Source organism: Talpa occidentalis, unplaced genomic scaffold (assembly GCF_014898055.3).
Source record: "Talpa occidentalis isolate TD23 unplaced genomic scaffold, MPIMG_talOcc4v2.1 talOcc4.16, whole genome shotgun sequence".
In the NCBI taxonomy this organism is placed as follows: Eukaryota; Metazoa; Chordata; class Mammalia; order Eulipotyphla; family Talpidae; genus Talpa; species Talpa occidentalis.
In genome coordinates this window covers 44,959,056-44,979,230 of record NW_023601653.1, presented here as the reverse complement: position 1 = coordinate 44,979,230, position 20,175 = coordinate 44,959,056, and the positions used below count along the sequence as shown (strand labels likewise).

Here is a 20,175-nt window from a genome sequence, read left to right as displayed (position 1 = left end):
TTACCATCTGATAGCGTTTGATCTTTGAGTCATGGCTGAAGTGACCCAGATTCAAACTGGTGATTATTAATGTCGCCTTTATATAGTCCTTCCTATTGGAACAGCTCTTCACAGTAAATCAGCAATCTGCAGGGAGCTGCACCACACTCACTGCTGCGTTCATCTGAACAATTCACAGATCCCACCTTCTGAGATAGAATACAGATGGGATTCCACTGCCCGGTGGGCCGTTTGTAACTTCTGGCTCAGCCTAATTAGAAATGTGAATAAGATCCAAGTTCCTGAGCATTTGTTTAAAAGTTAGTGACTTAATTAATCACAGTGCTACAAAAATGGAAACACCCAAGCAGGTAAGTAAGTGACACAGGCCAACATGGAGTATTTACGATTCATAGAGAAGGTGTTTCACCACTTGCTGCCTATTTACATCAGTTTTTATTTGGGGAGGGGGGTAAATAAGGATATTATAGTTTTAAAAATATTAGGAAAGCAGCTACAATGAATGTTGGGTGATTTTGACTTTCCAGCAAACCCTTCTTATACCAAATTAGTTCCATTTGGTCAATGGACACACACATTTTAAACAAAGTTAGAATAATCAGTATGTGGTTATATAAGTAAATGAACATACACTTTGAGTTTTTCAGTTTTCATATTTCCCATGTATTAAACACTGTACTCGTATTAGTAATTTTAATATGAACTAAATAAGTATACCATTGTTGGACCACATCAAGTTAATAATCTGCTCTGAATATTACTGCATTTTCATTTAGCTCCTTATATTAAAATACAATATAACCTATAAAGCCAGACTTTTGGTAAGGCAAAATGTATACACACTTAGTTCTTTAAAACATAGCTATTGTTGAATTTTGAACTGGCCACACTGAATCAAGAATAAAGAGATCATTTTTTAAAGTTGCACCTGGTTAATATAAATAATTTTGAAAAGACTATTAAATAGTTCTAGTTACGAATTTAGGTAGTGGTGGCTACTAATAATGAAAAATAATATCCCTTTATTATCTATCCCTCTGAATCTGTCATTTCTACACTTGGTATTTTAGAATCAAGGAACTTTTGAACCTAAAAGTCTTCAGGCTCCTCACTCTGTATCTGAGGAAACTGAGGCACAGAGTGGGTAAGAAATCCAGAAAATTAAGTCACTTAAATAAGATCAATGCCAGTTAGTAGAAGAGCCTATAATTACTTTAAAAACTTAATATAGGACAAATATAAGCAGCAATAGCTGTAAAACAATGAAACACCAAACATTCAGATATTTTACAAGTAAGCACTTATTTTCCCTCTCTTTCGATTGCTTTTTCTTTCTAAAAGTTGAGCACAAATGTTAATTGACTTAAAATCTGCCAAACCAAAGTTCCTTTGAAAGTTGGGTCTTGAACGAAAAGGTAGTTTCTTCATTGGTAAATTGGGGTTATGCTGGTTACACCTCCATCCAAAGACAGTAAAAGCAAAAAGATGAATCTGAAAGTGTTTTTGTGTCCTTCAGAGACATTAGTCTTATTATTAGTCAGAACTCCCAAGTTAAAACATGATAATTTCTGGACAAATAAGTTGGCTCAGCCTTTAATAGGAAAGCTGACTCACTGCCAATTTAGCCCTGGAACCTGAGACATTAAAATAATAATTTCAAGCAACTATGTTTCCTAGCAAGCTGGTTGAAATCACTTAGAGGATTAGCTTTTCACCTCTGGAATTTAAGGCAGAGGATTTCTTGAATGAAAGACAGTCTGTTATCCTTGTTTTAACATACAAAGCAACAACACAGTGTGGCTGAAGATATGGTCTCTTTTTTTTTTTTTAAAGGTTACAGTGTAACATGGGGGGGGGGGTTTATAAAAAGGACAGTCACATAGCAAGTGCCCCTGCTGTGAATATTCAATCTTACTTCTATTAATAAGAAATCCACTCACTCTATGATTACATTTCATTGATCACTTGGGATAGAGAAGGAAGGACAGTAGATCAATCTCTTTCCTCACACCTTCTCATTACATTTCTCTGATTTAATTCAGATAAGGAGGGGAAAAGCCCAGAAATTCAACTTGAGCTGCCAAACCCCCCATAAAACCAGAAAAGAACTGAAAAAAAAAATCTTGAATTTTCACTCAGATAAAACTGATGCTGGTCTTTATTCTCTATAGAACGTTGCAAGGGTCACAGGTGCCTGCCCTGTAAAGTGAGGGTAGCCTTTTGCTAACTTACTAGTCCTATTATTAGAATGTGAATATGAGCTTAAACTTTAATTTGCTCAGCCCCACATGTTCTTAGATTTGGGGAGCGGGTGTTCTAATTTAGAATGCAGATAGCTTCTTATATTTTTGTGGTCACTGAATTGGCACATATTTACTAAACACCTACTTTGTGCCATTCACTACTGTAAGGTTATCTTACCTAAAACTATCTATATCCATATTGTGCATATATGCACAGTATCTATATATATATATATATTATGGATCTGAATCTCGGTATAGTATGGATATAGGCAATTTTAAAGTACATTATGTTATAAAAGACGATGGCTACAAATGGATCAAAATAATGTTACGGCAATAAAAGGCAAGACAGCATAGAGATGCCTTCACTGAGTGGACAGTTATATCTGTCAGATAGTGCTATGATGGTGTCAGGTAAGAGCTGTGGAGAAAAGGGAAGCAAGTTAATTAATGGTTTTGGGAGTTCTGGGTGCCTGGGAGAGGCAGGGGTGCTGATGTTTTATGTAGGATGAGCAGGGAAGGTTTCCCTGAGATCAGATGACTTTTCAGCAGGCTTGGGAAGGGCGGAGCAAATGATGATCTCCCCAGGTACAACCTTTACGTGTTCTTTTATATTAACTGGAAGTCTAACACAAACAAGGAAATTAACTGTGAAACTTTAGGAAGGTGAAACCCACAAACAGTAAGGCTGTAAACAATGCCTGGATAGACCTCTTCATATCTTCCCAATGATCCTTAACCTTGTTTAGTTACAGCTTAACCTTTTTCCTAACTAAAATGCCTCACAAGTATCTCTTCATTTGATGACTACAAGAGTTTTTCAGTTACACTGTACAAACAACCCAAGTAGATAATTCAGGTAGAAATTTCCACATTGAGTCCCTGATTATTTGACTTGGCAATGGGCATGAGTATGAAGAAAATAAGCTAGAGCTGCCCTTTTTTTTTGTTATTGGTCATGCCTAGCCTGTGAACATTCAATGGAAATTTTACAGTGATCCAGTTTTAGAATGGTGAGTTTTAGAAGTGCTTCCTTGAATTAAAAACAATCTAAAGAATAGCTGCCCCTCCACAAAAGTGGCAACATAAAACAACAATAGAATAAACTAGGTAAGTACCAAATTTTTCCTTTTGTTTATACTATGTTTCACAACCATTAGTAATATTGACTGGTGTAAGTTCTTTTTTATTTAGTCTATGTTCCACAGTACAGTAATAAAGGGTAATGATGGGACACATAACTCAAAATTTCAAAGACTAAAGAAGAAAAAGCAAAGAAACAAAATGAACAATAAGCTCTTTTAGTCAATTTTCACAAAATATGCAATCATTAATTTTAATAGCAAGATTTTCTGATGCATTAATTTGTGTAGCTAGGAGGATAGCAGAGATATGGACAGTTTTAAAACACTTTCTATGTCTTAATGATATGATATGGAATCATGTCTATAAAAGGATTAAAATAATTTCTGGCTATAAAAAATTATCATTAGCTGAAAAATTATTTCACTAATCAAAAATAATGGGAATTAACACTTCTGTTATTGAAAAGGACAAAGGGCTTATGCATACATACACACATGAACATACTTTCTAAAGAAATATATTAATAAAGTTTCAAAATTTTTAATCTTTGCTATTCAAAATATTAAAAAGACTGAAAATTATAGTGAAATGTAATCCTTTGTGATAGTGTGGTTGGGTCTTAGTTCTTAAACTACCACACATTAAGATGACCACAGAAAATTGGACATTCAGTAAGCACTGGGTACAGTCAGAAGTGCGGGAGGGTGAGAGAATTCACCAGAGCCAGAGCAGGGAGCAGAGCAGGCAGAAGGACCAAAGTACACTGCTGAGGGGAACAGCGGGCAGCAGGAGAGGTCTGCGCGCCATGTGGGACCCTCCTCCGGTGGCCGGGGAGCAGCTGGGAATTGAACCGACGCTGCAGAGGCTGTGGGCAGCTTCGCAACCCAGCGCTCAACCGCTGTGCCACCGGGGAGGCACCTCAAATAATGTTCTTAATATCTTTTTTTTGATGTGTCTCTAGATATCTTTTCAGGTGAAGTACCTCCAAATTTAAGGCACAGGGATGAACTGTTAGTCTGGAAAAAAAAAATACAGTCAACACACCATGGAATATTCCATAAGTCTGGAAACATAAGGAAAACAATGTATTTATTATGTTTCTCAAAAGAACAATTACACCCATTGCTTTAGTTTGGAGGCAATTTATCTGAAAGGTTATCTGGAGGTTGACAAAAAAACCACATTGTTTAAAATGTTAACATTATTCTGAAAGTTTTTGGACTTTTGAGACTCTTGTACTTGTCAAGTGTCTACCTCCTGTGTGCCTGTGTAAAGGCACTGGTGTGTTAGGCAGGGGCGGTGAACATGGTTCCTTCCAGATCTCCCTGGGACAGAGTTAAAATGCTAGCTATGCACTTTGGACAGCAACATCACAAAGTCTTCAAGAATAAAGAAATAAAGAATGAATGAGCAAAAAAAGAGGGAAGGAAAAGAAGGAAAAAGTAGTAAGATTAAAAACATAAAGTTCTAGAACTGGAGGGAAATCTTAAGAGACCAAGAATCTTGTAGATCATAAGCATAGCTGTCTTATCAAATTACCTGAGGAGCATTTTCCAGTTAAATATATAAGGCCCACCCCAATTCCTAAAATGTCTGTGTATTTGTATTTCGTAAAAACTCCATAGGTGTTTATGATTCAAACATTTGGTTAAAATACACTGATCTGGCTTGATTTCCCCAGTGAAAGATGAGGAAACTGACCCAGAGGAGCTGAGAAATCACCGTGATGGTACTGCAGTCCAAGTTTTCTGATTGTCAGAAAGACATTAAAAAAAATCTTTTTCTGCACTATTGGTATCACTGTCTATCCTTGTATCTTGGTTCATGAAAAAACAGGATAAATGAACAAGGGCTTAACCAAAAATTACTAAACAAAAAAAAAGTAAAAGAGCCCAGTGTCTACAGGCAACACAAACATAAAAATTATAAAAGAACCATCACACCACATAATAACTTGGTTACTTCCGGCTTAATTGCCAAGTCAAGCTAGTTTAAAACACTCCCACACAAACATCATTATTCCTATTAGTTTCTCATTTCAGCCCTGCAATAAATAAAAATGTTGGTTTCCGTGGGTAAGGAGGGGGAGAAGAAGAGTGATTTTTTCAGGTTTATTCCTTAAAATTCAGAAGGTTAGATAATCTATTTCTAATACCTCAGTATGAAGAAAGCTTGGTCTGCTTGTAACACATTTGGTTGGCCTCACTCGAGGACATGGTTTTGGCTATTAGCCTGCCAAGCTGTTTAAGCTTATAGAAGGTCCACAAAGGGAACTTATGTGATTAAAGTTAGTTAAACACAAACATCATTTCTGTATATTTTATTCCCTCCCTTCATATTCACAAAAACATAAAAGGCTAAAGCATTTCAGAACTAGGTGAGGGGCAAGTTATTTATCACTTCAGTTCCTTTCTCAAGGCTTGTGTAAATAAGAACTAAAGCAACTCAATGAAATTATTCATATGATCCCTGCAATGAATAAAGCTAGCATCAGAAATTCCTATGAAACATGCATTTTCTTACAAGAAACATCTGTGATTCTTTAATGGACTTCAGACCTAACTTTATCTCTTTCTAAAAATTATATAACTCACATATACTTTAAGCATCGAATACACTGATTAACGACATAGTCACAGAAGAATTTAAAATGCTGTCCTTTTTTGACACACATCATAACAAGTATTTCAACACGAGAGCACTGTGTATTCTTACATAAAATCTAACCATTCCTTAAAATGTTCTGGAAGAGATGTTTTAATGTAAAACAAAATGCTATGCTAGCTAGCTCTTTTTCAGATTCTAAAAAACACAGATTATGTAAACACATAAATAAAATAGTTGGAGATATCAACTATGGCTCTCACGTTAAGAATTCCCTCAGAAGATGACTGTTAACTGCTTATCAGTGGGATAAAGGAAAAAAAAGTGTACAAATGACTTTGCCCAAACTATGACAAGGTTTAAATCAATTTAATAGACTAGAAATGTTATGTGTACGTGTTTGCTTCGCCCAAAGACAGCATATTTACTAGGGCAGAGAACTGGCCAATATAGAAAAGGATTTTAACAGACTTTCTATTTTAACCACAGTTACTGTGGGTTTTGTCACTATAGCAATGGGTCTGGGTGGAGAGAGTATCTGGCAGGCTGGGTGCTCAGCTTGTGAAACAACTTAAACCTCATTTTACCTTAAGCTGGGGAAGTTTCTCTAAGAGAGTTTGCTTAATTGAGGGTCCCTTTCCAAAGATAGGGGAGAATAAGCATTGGCTGGTGGGCCCATCTTCAGTCTATTAGGTACAAGGTTGGCCCCACCTCCTCCTGGATTTGATCAAAGACCCTCCTTCCTTAGTGGTGTTGCTTTGGAATCTAGCAGTAACCTAACCTCCAGGTCCCTAACAGCATGGTGACTTTCAGCTGTCTCTACAGGGACCCCATGAAACATGGCATTTACAAATTTGGATTACACAGCACTATTTATTATCCAGTGGAAGATTTCCAAAACGCCAGAAGAGATGTTGGCATGTATGTAAAGTCAACTACTGTTCAATCCAAAGAGGCACTATGTTCTATAGGATGTTTCTGCCAGAACTGAAAGAGCCAATGTGAAAACACCTTAATTAGGACCCTCTTAGCACCTCAGCTAGTGGATACCCTCTAGCTCTAGGCGTTAGGTTTCCAATGAGCCATGAGCCATCCTGGAAACAGAGGCCCCATCCTCCCAGCCCTGTAACCAATCCTTTCGCTCTAAGACCCCAGAGTGTATATTTTCTTATTTTCAGATTTAATAAGTCAAGTATATCTGGTAGTTATTAAAAGATTTAAGCCACTACAGTTTTAAATGGTTTCAGTGTTCAGAGATTTCAATCCCACTTTGGGGGCAGACCTGAAGGGCTTGGTTCCTATAGAAGGGTGCAATTATTTACTGGTTCGCCCAATCCCCCACCCCCATTTTAACAATATTCTTATTGACATTTCTCTTTACTCTTGAAGTCTTCTCTTAAAACACTTTCATGGACTCACAAGAGGAAAAAATAGAAGCATCTGAAGGAAAGACTGTACCAAACAATTTCCAGTAACCTTCAAGGATAATCAAAATGATAACTCCCCTAAATCAAAGTGGAAAATTTAAAAACATCAGCTACTTACAATATGCTATCAGATAACCTTTCCTCCCCCCTTTCTTTTTTGAGGAAATGCAGTTCTGTACAAAGTTTCTTTAAAATTTCCTTTAGAGAATGAAGAATACAGTAACACTTGCTCTGAGCAAAGGGCAGTCCTGGGAAACCAGGACGAAGACTGCATCATGGGAAGCCGTGGCTACTTTATATTACTTTTTTTAAAAGATAACAAAATGGGGGAGGGGAAAGGTGATTACACAAAAAACTTCACAGGAAACCAAATAGCCTTTATTTAAATTAAAAGCAATCACAGTCTGATTCTTGGAACACACTTCGAAATGCTTTTTGGCACGCAGCTGCTCCACTCCGCCAATATTGTGTGTAATTGGAAACATTTCAAACAGAATTGTTACCAAAGTCAAAGACCATAATTGCCAACTGTGGGATCTGTGCCTTAGATAAAAGAAGGGCAGCTGAGAGCACACACCACTGAGGAGTCTACTTAGGGGTCTGCATCTGACTGCAATATTTTCACTGTTGTTATTGACAGATCTTTCCAGAGACCCATTGAGAAAAGATGGAAACAGAGATGCATTCGCCAAGCAAAAGCTAGTGGGTGCTGTAAATCATCAAATGGGACAAAACTCTTAGAAAGAAGGACATGACTTCAGTACTGGAACAACTGAAATAACACAGCTTTAACTTTTTGTTTCTGAAGTGTAATCCACTATAAACCAAAGGCATTGCTCATGAGACTTTACCCCCAAGTTTGTCAGTGAGAAAAATGCAACTGCAGTTTCATTGGTCAGTTGTTTTGGGGCTCACTTAAGATCACATGGACAGTCTGGAGAGAGAAAGAAAAATGATAGCCGCTTGCTAGTTTACAGCTCTAAGTTTTAATATGTTTACATTGGCGTCTATTTTGCTGCCATTCTTATTTTTATTTGAATTAAAAAGTCTCTTTCAAGGAAAATGAATCTGGAAAGGTGGAATCAGTGCAGGCTGGACATTTCCTCTTCTAAAGAGACCAAAATGCAGTTGGAGTTTAGACTAAACAAGCACAAAACAGAGACACAGGAAGACTCATTACATCCTCCTTGAGAGGTAAGATCCCCTCAAGTAACTGGAAATAGTATCAGTGGACCACTGGCTTGGGAAGGGTTCTTGGAAAAATCATGTCATTCTGGCATAAAGGAAAGTGATCTGATTATTCTGTTGTATCTCCATGCCAAAAGTGTCAAGACTCCAGCATGTTCCAACTTGTAAAGCATGTGTCTTCTCACCATCTCTCCTTCAGGAGGGGGGAGAATGGAGAAAACAAAGGTTTAGGTAGATTTCCCCCAGGCAATTTCAGGCCAGGCCTTTCCCACTGCTTCAAAATGTTGCTCTACCAATACACGGGCAGCAGCCTCCTTGACTTCCATGCAGCACAGGCACGAAGAAGAAAGTGTGTCCAGAGACCGGAAGTCCGGCTCTTCCGGGCTGCAGCAGTTTCCAGGAGGCCATCTTGGATCCTGGCACTGTGTTCTGGAACATGGCTACAAAGGCTGCCTGAGGTTTCGAGGAACTGCACCCTTGCAGGACTTGGCACCCAGATCACTGTACTTTGCTCTCCCAACTTGTTGGCTCACACCAGCCTTCTAAAGATATCAGCGCAAATACAGTGTTTGATTCTGTGACCAGAAGAAAAAGCAGTAATGGTCTCTTAAAATACTAACCAACCAACCAAGAAACACAACTCACTTGCTTTGAACCTGGATTTCAGCGAATGAAATATTCTCACACTAGTAAGAGTTTAACAACTGATGCTGTTTTACATAAGGGAAAGAAAAAAAGACTGATCTTTCAAGGGGAGGGAATCTATATACTGGTCAACTGACATCTTTAGCATTTCTATGACTGCGAATTATTTCAACTTTTTAAATTACCTTCTTTACAAGAAAAAATTTACTCTTTATAAGCTACTTTAAGTAGGCAATTAACTGCAGTAACTGGAATACTGGTAGTGATACTTTCTGAAATTATTTCCCATTTCTGAAATTGTTTCCTTTTAGACTGGACAACCCAAATTATTGGCACAGGCTCTTAAAAGAATAACCTAATGATGGCAAAATCATTTTTCAAGATTCTCATTCCGTTTCATCAGACTTATGAATAGTCATTCATAAAACTCAACTCTTTGTTTCACGTCCAAGTAATTATAAAAAGTTGCAGAGAAATAATTTTATGATGCCACTTTTTAAAACTTAGATAACAGTTTACTTTTTAAAATCCTTAATTAAAGAAACATCAAATTTTAACCATTTTTCTTTGGTGTCTTTTAGGAATTCTTCTAGATGACGATATATTAGGAACAATCAGACTTTGGCTCACATCTGACTCTAAAATTAGTAGGTTAGTTATTAACCTTGTAAGGATTTTTCTTCCTCCCTACTTAGATCATTAGATTTTATTGGGGTGACCCAAGCTGACTCATTACCATCCCTCTTTATTACAGAGACAAATGGTGGTTCCATGAACCTTGATTATAAAAACATGATAAACTTTTAAAGTTTCATAGGTATTCCTGGCAGAACTGATTGAATCTGTCACTTTGGTAAAATATGCCACTTTTTTTTTTTAAAAACCAATGAACTGTAGTGAGCCTAACTCACCACAGTCTCACTAAGTGATAAATCACCAATTTGTATAAAACATAGGGTGGAAAAATTAATTTACTAAACTCATTCACTCACATCAAAATGTCTACCTCTATGTATCATCCAATCCTCATGTTCCCCGTGCCTCCCTGCATCTTCCCCCCATCCTCCCTCCCTCCCTTCCTTGGCTTATTCACAAGAATGAGTCACTATTGTTAGCCATGACTTATTAAAACAGATTTTTGGGGGTTCATCATAACGTGTGCGCTTCTTAACTGTGGGTAATGTCTGTTTATTTCTAGCACCTTTTAGTTTTAATATGTAGAGCACATGAATTGTTAACCTTTAAATCCTTTGTATAAACATTTCTGGAAGAGCTTATAAAATATCTCCTTCTGTTTCCCAACTCGCCAGTTGATGGCATTTAGAAACCCTCTGGTACCAGCAGGTGCTGTATTTTGCTTTCTTCAGGCTCCAGCTGGGCTACAATGACAGATTCCTGTCCCAGGCCAATCCCAGCCACCTAGGCTAGGCCCACAGTGGAGGCAAACTAAACCGGGCCCCACCAGACAGCAAGATAAATGGCTGCTGTTTAAGTTTAAAATCCCCTGGTGGGAGTAAATATTGTTGCAGAGAAAAAGGCTTGACAAATATTGCGTCATCCTTCCAGAGCTGTCTTGATTAAAGCAGAATCTTTGGATTAAGTTGGTGCTCAATTCAAAATGTATCTATCTTGCTGTCATGGGATTTTTTTTTTTCCCTTCCCAGAGTCTGAAAAACAGACATATTGTTGGGGATGGTCAAACAAGGCTGAAGCCTCCCCAGAGGCGAGAGTCCACTCCTGATAATAGAAGGCGGCTGAACACTGACACTTCACTGAGGATAATGGAGACAGCACAGGCTTAGTGGGAAAAGGCCAGTTGTCACCTAAGTGACAGGCAACAGCTGAGCTCACACATCTGGAGCCTGACCAAGGCAAACAGTCAGCCACCCTTGCCCGTCTACACCTTGGGCCAGTCTGAAGGGACAGATGGAAGTTCCCTTTACTCCAAAAGTACATTAAAAATATCTGATGCTGCACCATGCCAATTACATAACATCAACTGCAGACTTAACCTTCTGAAGTACTGATTAAAATGAGGAGGTTGACAAAACTACATGGCATGCACAGATACAATTTCATTAAGTATAATTTGTCCTTCATAAAATCCAGCCTAAAAGTCGCATCGGTATGCATGCTTTTTATAGCACCAATGCATCTGAACTCCCCCGGAGAGGCCAGCCCTTTACTTGTTCTTTTCCTAAGGCGGGTTCCCATGGCGTGCTCTCCACCTTGCTCATGGCAGCAGCTCTGCCTCCTGTACTCTTTTTAAAACCAGCAACCAAAAGTGTTTGGATTGTGATTCTGAATCCTCCGGAGATCGGCTGGAGCTCAGCGCGGTGCCAGCCGTTCTCCCCCCATCCCCACCTCATTTTTCAGCCTCCTGAAGACAATCTGTGGACAATTTCCCTCAAGTCCCCAAAATAACACGGCGCTGCCAACAGTCACTGACGATGCCGTTTGTTTTTCTTAGAGGGCAATGAAAATTTAACAGCTTTCTGCTGCATCCTGAGTCCCGGTCCTGCTAATTATTAACATGCCCCGTTTCAACTTTTTCTCTTAAAGAATGAAAGACGCTCCTATTTCCCCCCACCCCACATACGTGCCACATCCAGAAAACCCCATTGCGGTGGGGGAGAGGGATCAAGGGGGGGGGGTGACTGACGTACCCCTGCCAAAAAGCCATCCTCCCTCTCCCCAAAGCGTTTGGGGAGAATCAGCACCCTCCCCTCCGGGTGACATGCCATCCCGAACGACAGACACACGCCAACGCCCCCTGGTCCCCTGCGCCCCGCATCACCCCAACTCTGGGGGCACTGAACGGGCTTCCACGCAGGAGGGAATCAAGGGGAGAGTTGGTTGTGATGCAGCAGCAGCAGCCGCGCGCACAGCCTATCTGGAGCCTCCTTGGTGCTGCAGTTCAGCGCCGGCTCTCGCTGTCTACACAGCCCCACACACCGAGTGTGCGCTTCCCTCTCGTTTTCTGCGGCACCGTTCAGGGGGTCGCAGCCTCCGCAGAGGCACCGGGGTGCCGGGCCCTGCCCTGCCGCGCCCGCCCCGCGCCGCGCGCCCCCAGCCCCTCGGCAGCCGGAGCCTCCGGCCACCACTCACCGGCGAGGGAGCGAGGTCCCGGCTGGACGGTCCGGGCGCTGCGGCGGGGCTGCGGGCCGGGTCCGCGACGTCAGGGCCGGGCGGGTGCGGGCGGCTCGCGGGACATGGAGCGCCCTCCGAGTCTCCGTGCGGGCCTCGGCGCCCCGCGGGGAAGTCAGCTCCGGCGGCGCGAGACGGGCATGGTTCGGGGCGCGCTGTCGAGCGGCGTCGGCCACGGGAGCAGGCGCTGGCGGCGGCTGCAGGCTGAGTGCGCTCCGACTCCCCGCGCCGCGTCGTCAGCGCACCCCGCCCTCGGCCGCCCGGCGGGCGCGAGAGAAAACGCGGAGCGCGGACCCCGTCGCGGGATCCAGGCCCCAGCGCGCACCCACGCGCGGCCCGCGGCGCCCCGAAAGGCCGGTTCCGGCTCCCCGGCTGCAGCGGGCCCCGGGGCGAGGGGCGGCGAGGCCCGGCAGGGAGCGCGAGGCGCGGGGCAGGACCGGGCTGGGGCGGGCGCCTGCCGGATGAAGTTCACCCAGGCGCAGCCCCGGTTCTCAAGTGCGGCTTGGGTGTCTCCTGTGCCCCGCCCCTCGATTTTCTGCCCCCTGTTTTTAAAACCGACAGTCCCGATGCATTGAAAGACAGGAAAGGTGAAGGAAGAAAAGAGACAAACCCAATTTCTTCTGATCAAATGCTTTGGGGTTGCCTGTTAGCCTGCTGGGGTCTCTTTTCCTTTGATGTGTGTGTGTGTGTGTGTGTGTGTGTGTGTGTGTGTGTGCCGGGGTGGCGGGGTTGTTAATTAAACTCAAAAATACCTTCCGGTGCTCTCGCCTTGCTGGGCATCCACTGGGATTCGATCCTATCTCATGTAACCCCTCCGGATGGACTGTCTTCGCCTCAGAACACAAGTCAAGCATCTGATTCAGCCTCTAGCCCTTCCTGTCCCCAACTCCTTGTGGTCCGGAAACCGAGTGGGGGGAGTGCAAGAGGGAACCTCACCTCCCTCCCCCCGCCCTTACCCAGGTTAGCCAGGTGTACTTAAAGTGGTGTTCAGAGAACTAATTTCATCACGATGATCATTTTGGATGGGCCAAACTGCTTTCCATGTTTTCAGTCTGCCTCATAATGAGCAGGGCTGGATTCTCAGGCACTTGCATTCAGCCCATGAGGAACTGGGGTTCATTCTGCTTCAAAGTTCTGCCCTGATATTTGCATGGCCTTAGAACTTCAGAACCCCTCACTCTTTGCTGTTAAGATCAGCGAGTCTCCAATGGTTGGGTACTATTTTCTTTGAGGTTGCAGAGGGCAGACCTGAAGGCAGCTGCTACCCCCAGCAGACAGGTGTCTCTGTGGAGCTGGGGCAAATGTCAACTCTTGGTCTTCAAATGGTCTTCGGGATTCTCAAAAAATTGACTTTGGGTGGTACACGGGATGATTTGTGGTCACTGCAGTCTGAATGCCAGTCTCAGTTCTCTGATGACTAGTTGTCTCTGGAATAATGCAGTTGACCTGGAGGGCATGCTTGGTGTCTTCATTTGTAAGTGAGAATGAAGTCTACCTCCTGGAACTGTTGGGAGAGTTGTAGGTATGCAGAAAAGATTCAGTAAATAAAATTTGTCTTAGGCATCTTCTCAACAATCCTCCTGAACACCATGTTCCATGCAAAATCCTACAAATCAGAAAGAACATTTTTTTTTTTTTGCAATTTAGACAGCAGTTCATTGATTGAGAGTTAGTAGCAATGACTTTAAACATCAGTGATGTAGAAAAGAAGACTTCCCTAGACTATGGTAGAAAGAACACTTTTTAATTTAATCTGAAAATGCCTTCTCCATTCTTGACTGTTGGGTTGCTTCTGGGTCTTTTATGCTAATGGTGTTATTTTCTTTGTTTTTGCAAAGCCAACAGGGTACTGTGCCTTTGATGACTAAATCAATTCATGGAGGAAACGCCTACATTTCTTTTAAAGCCTTGACAGCAAATGTATCTTTCTTTAAAACTATACCATAAAGATTGTGTTGAATTGTGTCCCAAAAAATGTATATGTGGAAATCCTTACCTCTAACAGGTGAGAATATAAGCTTATTTGTACCTAGGTTCTTTGCAGAGATAAAGGTTGCCATGAGGTCAAACATGCCTGGTGACCTTATACGAAGGGAAACTTTGGATACTCACACAGGAAGACCAGCATGTGAAGATGAAGGCTGAGATCAGGCTCTGTATGCATAAGTCAAGGGGCTGCAAATGGTAGGCAGGAGATACTGAGAAGACTCCTTCCTACAACCACAGAAGGAACCAACAGGATTGACACCTTATTCTCAACTTCCAGCCTCCAGAACTGAGATAATAATTTCTGTTGTTAAAGCACCTCATCTGTGATGCTGTCATGGCAGCCTTGGTGAATGAATGCTAGGGATGCCTCTTGCTCACCGAGGATTACTTTCACTTGAAGGTGAAATGTTCACAATAGCTCTGGCTACAGGCTTGGGACCCTAAAACACAAGGAACTGATGGTATTGGCAGAACCTGTCTGATTTCCTAGTCAGGTGATTCATAAGCTTTGCTTGACCTCTGTTCCCTGTGTCACTTGCCTGCCCACATGTGGGACTACTCTCCCTGCAGACTCAGTCTCACTTAAAAATTCCCCCGGTAAATCAGTCTTGACCCCATAATGACCTACATGTGCTGAACTTTAAGGTATGCCTCCCCACTAAACAGCCTACCTAGGATCCTCAGGATTTTTGGATCTAGTGCACCCTTCTTGATTAGCCTAAAAGGTCCGCCCTATTTGCACTGTCTCTCTCTAATTTATTTTACTGCCACCCTTGTTTGCTCTTACCGTATTAAACTATTTACAATTCTTTGAAAGCATCAAGCCCTTTGATGCCTCTGCACTTAGAACATACCTAAAATGTTACCCACTGATAACAGCCCTCTTTATTAACTAACAATTGCTTATCCTTTAAAATTCAACTCAAAGGTCACTTTGATAATCCACTGATATGGATATTTGGTGTTTTGTCTGTCCAACATCTGTTTCTCCTTTCTTGTAATGCCCCAGATTTCCTTTGGGGAACCGTGTCCCCCACGGAAAGAGCTCATGGTTTCATGGGAGACACACCAACCACAACAAATTCAGCAAGTATTCGTTGAGCACTGATGTGATACTACCTCTTGCTGGAAATTCAACAGTGAACCCAACAGACAAAGTTGTCCCCCCACCCCACCCACCACCTTGGATCTAGATCAAACCCTACCTGAAAACAAGCAACCACTGAACTTTACAAATTAAATTAATATTTTAAATGTTTTACAAACGAACGAATACTGACTAGTCCTTCTGTTCACTATTGAGGCACTACTTTTCTCTGTTCAGTTCTCTCTTCTTTTTCTCTTCATTTGTTTCTTTGATTAATTATACCTGACCTTATTCCAAAAAAAGACTTAAGTCCACTTATAATTATGTAGCAATAACATATAGCAAGTTAATAGAATTTGAAAGTAGTATGAAATGAGAAACAGAAATGAAACCAATTCATAAAACTCATTCCATAAGGAGGGGAACACTGTTTAGCCTTCAGGGGACTAGCAGCCAAGAGGACCAGGGTTACATAATTCCCACACAATTGAAAGTGTATCTAGGGGGCGTCCGTGGTGGTCTGGGGTTTAATTCTCAGTGCTATCACTGCTCAGAGCTGAGTTCCTGAATTTGATTTTGGCCAGGGAGCTGACCCACATATGGCGCAACAGACCTCTCCTGAGTCCCCCACTGCTCCCCTCAGCAGTGCATTTCAGTTGATCCACCTGTTCTGCTCCCCACTCTGTCTCTGGTGAATCCTCTCAGCCCCCACACCTTTGGCCTACACCGCAGTTCTGCTACTCAAAAAAAAGGGGTATCTAAAATAAAACAATTCTACGATGAGAAGGACATCAATCACTAAAGGAAAGAGAGAGAGAGAAAAAAAGAAACCCCGTCACCCAGGGCCTCACTGGAGAAGGCTCCAGAGAAATGATGAATGAGGTGCCTGACATGTCCCTACAGAGTCCATAAATATATCTTTTCTGGGGCTGCTTCTCAAAGCATCCCCAATTCAATAAATTCATTATCCAAAGGAGCTATTTAATCACCCTCTGTGCAGGAATTGCACAGAGCGTATGGCAATTGTGATAAAGCGGGTAGTCTGGAGTGTTCTAGGGGTGCATAGCAGGGCAAGCCACATAGTTTTGGGGGGTCACAGGTAGTTAGGGAAGGCTTCCTAGGAAAGGTGGCACCTGAAAGATGAGCTAGCCTAGGAAAAGGGGTGTGTGTGTGTATGTGTGTGTGCCTGTGTGTGTGTATTCAAGCACTTCAGGTACACGGACGAGCACAAATATAGTGAAGCTGAAATATGTCCAGAGTGGCTGCAGTCTGGGGTACACTAGAAGAGTGTTTGTGGGGGCTTGGATGAGCCTGGATAGATAGATAGAGCCTCGGCTTTGAATGAGCTTATATGCAAGGACAAGTCTGCTGAGGGATAGTGGGAAGTTTCGGAAGACTAGAGGCAATAACCTTCAACAGTGACCAAGAAGAAGCCAAAGCAATCAGAAGGAGTTAGGGAGAAAGTGGCATGGGAAGGATTGAAAGGCAGAGAGTGCTTCAAGAAGAGAGCAGTGCCCACCATTTCTGCTCAAATTTAGACTGTCCTCAGCAAACTGTGTTCTAATGAGCCCTAATAGTTCTACTAAGAGGCTTGATGGAGTCTCTGGGGAGGAGAGGGCTGACAGGAGGGACTTGGGACCTCGAGAGGGCTGAGCAATTATAGTAGTTCTAGAAAGTGGGCTGGCTGATCTGCATATCCTACAGGCAATCCTCCATAAACAAGTGTTTACCAGACTTTTGGGAGTTTGGCCAGCAGTGATCTTGAGATTATAGTCCCTCTAATGATTCCTTGTTGCTCATTTTAAAGGAGTTAGATATTTTAAGAGTCAAATCAGCCAAATTGATCATCTCTGTGAAAACAGAGTCTATACAGACAACTGTGGAAATTGAAGGCCACTTCAAAGGTAAGTGGATGGAAGACACGAGACAGAGTCCACTCGTTTTCACAGCAGTCCTGGATTTATCTCTGGTGCTGTTCTGTGTCTGGCACAGGGACTGGAACAGAGTAGATGCTCAATATACATGGACTGATAAGTGGATTCCAAGACCAAGGGTGCTGGGGAGAAAGGAGTGAGGTAGGAGTACCTATGGCCCACCAGCCCACTCCCTAAGAGGGTCCCTTAGTGAGGACCAAGGTCTGAAGGAGCTCAAGAGTAGGTGTTGGGGCACAGATAGGGAGTAAGTGGGCTAAGGGAAGCAGTAGTTAGGGTTTGGGGCCAGAGTCTCACCTCCCAGCAGGAGGGAGAGTCAGGTTGTCAGTGGTCAACCAGAGGGACTCAGGTTCAAGTGTGGACCAGAGTTCCAGCGAGCAAATGAGAAAGCAGAGTGAAATGCAATGGTGTGTTCAGGTGCTGGAGGCCCAGAGGCTGCTTGCCAAAGCCCCCCAGGAGACATTCAACTTTGGAGAGTAAGATTAATTCCAGACCTCCACTGCCAAAATGAGGGGCTGAGACTGGAGAATAGGCTGGGGTTCTGTTTATTTTGGTTCTCTGATTCTGGCTTCCTTATTTATACTTCAAACCAGACGCTATCCATTTCACATACCTGTGACTTTGAGAAAGAGGAAAAGTGATGTCTTTTTTGCTCATAGCTATTAACCCCATCTACTTAATTTCAGATCTTCCTTGTGCTTATAGAGAGACAGCCAAGACTAATTTATTCACTTTGACAGTTTTTAAAGACTTAAGAGAGTGACATGATAGCTTTTAATGACTTTTCTGGAAATATCCTGTGTTAAATGGTGCCTGATTTTTTTTTGGTTTGTTTTCTTCTGAAAGGAACTTTAGAGCTGGTGGTTGACACACTGAAGGAAGACTAAAATTAACTCTGTCGTTTAAACTCTAGATCTTAGACTTTATACACTTTCCTTTTTATAAAAAAAGTTGCATTCCTGCTTCAAAATGTTGCTTATTTTTGGTTCCTGACTTGAAGATTTCTATAGATAGCACACGTTGTTCCAGAAATATCTTCAAGTGTGACCTGCACTATCTGAATTCACTTCTCCTCTCACCAGTGCTCTGGCTGGGGCCCACTTCCCAGAATGTAGAGTTTAAATAATTCCACAAGTCCTAGTCATATCTCCATCCCCACCTCAATGGCCACTCTTAGCCCAGGATTTGGGAAATGTTAAAATAAAATTAAGCAATTATAAGAAAAAAATTACATGCTCATTAGTGTAGTTTTGTGATATAAGAAGAAAAAAAGGGCCTCCCTGGTAGCTCAGAGGTTAAGTCTCAGCGCTATCAAGCTGTCTCCAGTCACTGCAGCACGAGTTCCATCCCAGGCCAGGGAGCTACCCACATGGCCCAGCAGACCTCTCCTGTCTCGCCTGCTGCTCCCCTCAACAGTGTATTTCGGTCAGTCCACCTGTTCTGCTCCCCACTCTGTCTCTGGAGAATCCTCTCATACCACCCCCCCCCACCCTCTGCCCTACACCCCAGTTCTTGTATGCATAAATAAAAATAAATCTTAAAAAAAGAAGAAAAGAAAAAATTTCAAATAGAGATTGCTATGGACAGTCTATTCTCCTTTGTTCCTTAAATGGAGGAAGCTGAGGCACAGTGGCTGCATGCTGGGAGCTCCTGGCTTTGCTCACCACCTGCAAGTCCAGATAAAGTGGGCAGTAGTGGGCTGGGGGCTGGAAAGCTTTCTTCTTGACCCCCAGGACCAAGTTCCAGGCCAGCACCCTCCAGCAGGATGTGGTTTTCTGGTGAGTAAGAGCCATTGATGGGTCTAGAAATTAGCCTTTCATGTTAGCATGTTGACCACATGACCGGAGCACATCCGCTTGGCCTTACTGTCCAAACTCATTAGCCAAATAATATGTCACTCACGATGTGATGGAGGGAAATGCATAAAGGAAATTAGTTTACAAACTCCATTAGGTTAAAAGGCAGAGGGGAGATTGAAACAATAATCAAATGGTAATATTTTAATTTTCAGGATTATTTTCCTGACAGGGAATTTACCTTTTAATGTAGCTCTCTACACTGTAAAATAATGAAGTTTAGGAAGGTTTTGAGAGAAACTGAGGCAATTAGCGTGCACACACATCAGTGTGCTTAACCCCTTTTATAGTTTCATAGTCACAATCCACTCCTGCCTAAGACTACTGCTTAGGTGACTAAGGCAGAGCAATTCAATATGAGGGAAGGACAAAGCACAGCCCCAAGTACTAGGGATGAGGAGGTGAAAACAAAATCAAAGAATTAGGAGTACATTTTCCTCCAATGAATGATTTGATTTGGTGCGATCCCAGCTCCTGCTTCTGGGTGGCACTTGAATTTCTGTCTCTGCAAACAGTATGGAACCTTGTCGAATCTGAAATTGGAGGTTGCCAGGAGGCGACAGTAGTTCTTATCAGCTGGTTAAATGGGATAGGATAGGCAGGCAGTCTTGTCACCAGGGCCTGTAAGAAATGTGAACAGGGCCTCCCGGATGGCCTAGGGGTTGAGTCTCAGCACTGTCACTGCCGTGGCCTCTCACCCCCTCCTCCCTTCCCACTTCTGGCCTACACCCCAGTTCTTGATGCACAAATGAAAATAAGTTAAAACAAAACAAAAAAAGTGCTGGGACTTACTTGGTTAGCTGATCAAGTGCTCATTCATTTCTCCTAAAAGCAAAAGCACCTCTTCAAACCATACACACACACATACACACACACACACACAGAGAAATGTGGACACAGTATGATGTTTATAGCCTTGCTCATCAATTCACTCTCTAAGAATAGGGAGAGGGGTGCCTCCCTGTTGGA

At 42.4% G+C, this 20,175-nt stretch overlaps 1 protein-coding gene across 1 annotated transcript in view; it reads right to left on the bottom strand.

Annotated features, from left to right (window-relative positions):
• The window catches only part of PRICKLE1 (prickle planar cell polarity protein 1), a 111,434-nt gene extending 99,088 nt beyond the window's left edge, over positions 1–12,346 (bottom strand). The window contains exon 1 of the mRNA XM_037514127.2: positions 12,305–12,346. The gene's annotated coding sequence lies outside the window, so the exon portion shown is untranslated. The remainder of the gene's footprint in view (positions 1–12,304) is intronic.
• Positions 12,347–20,175: the final 7,829 nt, after the last annotated feature.